This window comes from Coenobita brevimanus, chromosome 54 (genome assembly GCF_032717465.1).
Source record: "Coenobita brevimanus isolate Jiangsu-jjx chromosome 54, ASM3271746v2, whole genome shotgun sequence".
NCBI lineage: Eukaryota > Metazoa > Arthropoda > Malacostraca > Decapoda > Coenobitidae > Coenobita > Coenobita brevimanus.
Genome location: NC_137007.1, coordinates 37980805 through 37985228, shown reverse-complemented (window position 1 = coordinate 37985228; position 4424 = coordinate 37980805).

Genomic DNA, 4424 nt, shown 5'->3' with positions numbered 1-4424 from the left:
AGGTTAATAGCTTGAATGGCCTGCTTAAACTTATCTAGGTAAGATACTTCATTTCGGTGCTTTGGTGTACAGAATGTAAGTCGCTCATTATCATTTTTTATGTATATAATTTAAGTCTGGGTACATATTCAGCTGTGATAGAAATGGGACTTCATTCTGTCGTCTTGGGATCAGGTACTACGGTTTCATTTTTGTTAGGAAGAAGACTCACTTTTACCTTTCTCCTCTGGGTATAAAGAGACATTATGCAGCCGTTCTTTAGTTATGAGACGCCGCCATTTCAGCTTACTTAAGAGTACAATATTCGCTTTGAAATTTTCATATTGGTGAATAAGCTATGGCCCATTTTATCGTTCGATTTACTATACAGGAAAAAACAATCCCATTTATAAAGGCACTGTGTGAAGACTCGAGTGATGGGGAATGAATGTGGTCTATTTAACTGGAAACTCTAATGATAGTTTCCTCTACTTCACTTGCATGAGTTATGACAGTATTTTGATCCCCGCTCTAACGTTTGGAAGTGAAGTCCTTGTGCTAAAGACACAAGTCAAGCGTCAAAGGACTGAAAAAGAACTATCTGAATGGAGCGTTTGGAGTAACATGGAAAGACGTACAGACAGAGAAATGAGAATGTTTGCAGGCTTTGTGTTGTTGATGTGAATGTGCTGGAAGGTGCTGGAAGCACCATTCGATGGCTTGGCCCTCTGGAGAGAACGGATAGTAAGATACTGACAAGGAAAGTGTATTTGTGAGCAAGGCGAAACTGAGGAGCAAGACCGAGGATGAGGGGAGACTGGTTGGAAAGGTATCCAAATATGAGTGAGGGTGGTGTGTGTTGGAGGGAGAGCAGCCTAATGCCCGAAGACAGGGTGAGCGGGAGGCGATATGTCGTAGCCACTTCCTACTGGATTAAGGTGCCTGGCTATAGAGAGGGAATCAATTTTTTCTTTTTATTTCTGCATTTTGCCTACCCAGTTCATAACTGCCGCGTGTTTCTTCTAATTAAGTGTTCATGTGAGTGAGTTGGGATTATTCTTGTGAGGAGATTGTGTTTCAGTCAGTCGAATGTGTTACTGGGGGACGACTGTATTCCTATAAATTGCGAGTTAACGAGAGAGGATAGTGTTCCGGTGGTAAAGTATGTTTAGATAAGACAGTTTTTTGTGTGTATGAGTGAAGTGTGTTGGTCAATCGGGAGTGTTTCTATGAGGAAAATGTTTCTCTGAGACAAGTGTTGAATGTTTTCGTGTGAATGGAGTGCTCCTGTAAATAGAGAGAGTTTCTGTGAGTCGAGTCTGGTTGAGTAAGCCAACTGTGTTCCTATGTTTAGAATGTTCTCGTAATTTGAGTATATCGATCTGAGTGTTACAGTGAAACCTACTGATTGCTTAGCATTTTCAATGGTTCTTGTATGATACTATGAATTTTGTGTTGCTGGGAATCCTCCATTTACTTGTGAACTCTGTGTGTTGCTATGAATCCCATTTATTACTATGAATCCTCTGTTAGCTATGAATCCATGGTGTTGCTGTGAATTCTGTGTGCTGCTATGAATCATGGTCGTTGTTAGGAATCCTGTATGTTGCTTTGAAGTCTATATACTGATATGAATTTTTTGTGTTGCCGTGAATCATATATGTATTGCTAAGAAATGTGTATTTAGGAGTAGCTTTGGTCCTGTGTGTTGCTGTGAAATCTATGTGTTACTTTGAATTCTACGTGTTGCTGAAAATCCTGTTGGTTGCTATGAGTTCCGTATGCTGTTATGAATTCTCTGTTTTCCTATGAATCGTGTTAAACCATGAATCCTATGTTTCTATTGGTAATCCTGTGTTGCTATGAATCCTGTGTTGCTATGAATTCTGTTTCCCTGTGAATTATTTGTTGCCATGAATCCTGTTTTGCTATGAATGTTTTGTTGCCATCAGATTTGTTTAATCTCATTATTGTTATTTTTCCTGTGGTTTGCTCTGAGGCATGCGTGCTTCTTTGAGGCACCTACCGCGGCCCAAGAATCTTACAATCCCCCAGGGACTCCAGAGAGCCCTCCAGTGCTCACTCTAACCCCTGGGCTCTGTGTTCACTGTGTCTCTGACAAGTCCTTCACTATGATGACTCCAGGAGATATTATTCATCTTGGTTGAGCTCACGTATTGCAACGTATAGATACCGTCCCTCCAAACCTATTCAGTATTAAGCCACCCTTTGATAGTGAATAAAATCATCTAATTGTAGCATGAAAATTTTCCATATATTGTCCTCACAGTGAAGGTGGTAAGGTTTTTGCACTCTTTGAAGTTCATATTTATTTATTTACTTATTTTTATACATTATAAGTTGGTTACAAGGCGTTAGAAAAGTTCTCTTGCCATATAAGGCGGTGCTACATTTGACACAGGCACATCCCACACTGCCACACGCATACACATACCTCACACTACTAGATATCACAATGCCGCACTTCACAACCTCACACTTTCGCACCTTGTACAGCCATTATCTCTCACAATCACCTCTTTTACTGCCATACCTCTCACACTCTCACGTCTCACTATCACGCTGTCACTGCCACAGCTCTCATTACCACGCCTTCAGTCTCACACCTCACACTACGACACTCCCATTGTCACTTGTCCTGTTAACTAGCTTAATAAAAGCTTTCTAGCACACTGTGTTTTGCTGTTAATTTTTTAGGGGAACAGAAACCTATGGTGTTAGGATGTTAGCCAGAATAGGTTTTTTAGTACTTCATCAGCCTGTGAAAGTATTTTATTTGTATTTCTTATTTCGTTTTGTATCTACCTTTATCACTGATTTTGGTTACAGTTAGTACAGCATACACCATTTTCTTATGTTGTACGGCTTTTAGTATGAATAGCTATCAGTGTTAATTCACTAAAATTATCTTACACTCACCAACATATTGTGAGGGAAGGAACTGTCTTCAGCGCACAGGGGAAATTTTATGGACGTGTTTATGCAATTTGTATGATACTCGTACTCATTGTCGTTATGTAAATTAGCACAAAATTCGAGTGAACGATATGTCTAAATACAATGTATATACAAACAGTGTAATAGCACAAATCTCACCTTTGTGCCTTTCTGTTATCCCTCAAGCAATGTTTTGTTCATTCATCTGTGGCCACTCGTCTGTGGTAAAGTTTTTTCCTGTATGTTTACGGCACAACAAGACACTTTTACTCGAGAGCTTATTTGTGGTCTTAATAAAGTTCTTAAACACTCAAGTAGTACTAAATATACCTGTCATCTTAACGTTCATCTCATAACAAAGATTTTTTGTGAGAGGAAAACGAGGCATGGGGATACTCCTCACTTTCTTCTCCTGGTTTCTTGAACTTCTCTGTCCATCTGTCTACCTGTCAATCTTTCTATTCCCCTTCCCCTCCCCCCCAAAAAAAAAAATCCTTCTTCAACTGCACTCTTTTTCTCATCCTTCTTACTAGAATACATTAGTTACGATAAGCAATGGATCGTAGATATTTTTTTTTTTTTTTTTTTTTTTTTTTTTTTTTGAGGAACGGAGAGTGCGGTAACACTGCCCTCTCCTTTCCTTATCTTTTTCTGCAAAAGTTAGCCATACTTACCAAAGGGAGGGACAAAGAGACGCTGGAAAACTTTGCGCTTTTTTTTCCTGAGAAAACAATTATAACTTCCAATTAATTCCCTGTCGTAACTGTTGTTGCAGGAAGAAGATACACAGAAAAATCAGCACTTCTTCCCTTTTCCTTCTCACGAAAGTGTATTATATCCTGGTTACGACAGGAAACCGATCGCACAAAGAACAAGAAACATAAAAAGACCATTATGATCAACGTTCCTTGTTGTCTCTGCAAGAACATACCTACGGTATAAGCCCTAGATTGTCGTAAGGTAGGCCCATATTTCTTTTTCAGGGAGGGGCATGGAAAAGAGAGTCAGACTGCACTCTTTTGTCCTCACCCTCCCTGCAAGCGTGTATCAGAATTATTATACGGAACCAGTCGTAAGAATGAAGGGAAAATAATCTGCACTCACCTTTCTCTGTTTCTGCAAAAATACGCTATACCGTAGTTACGAGAGGCAATGGATCATTGGAACACTCAGGACTTCATATTTACTCATTCTTCCTGCACAAATAGATCATAGTTACGAATGAGAATCGATTGTATGCGTGTTTGTGAATCCCTGCCGTGGTGCCTGGCGGACGTGGGGGCGTCGCCAGGAGAGGGACAGTGACACCGCAAGGGGAGGTGTTGGGGCCCGCTCAGGTTGCCTACGCCTAGCCGGCTCAGGTATCACTCCCTCAGCTTATCCAACTCATTCACCTATAATTCCCTTGTATTACCTATACCACCACCATCACCATCACTACTACTACTACTACTATTACCACTACTACTACTACTACTACTACTATT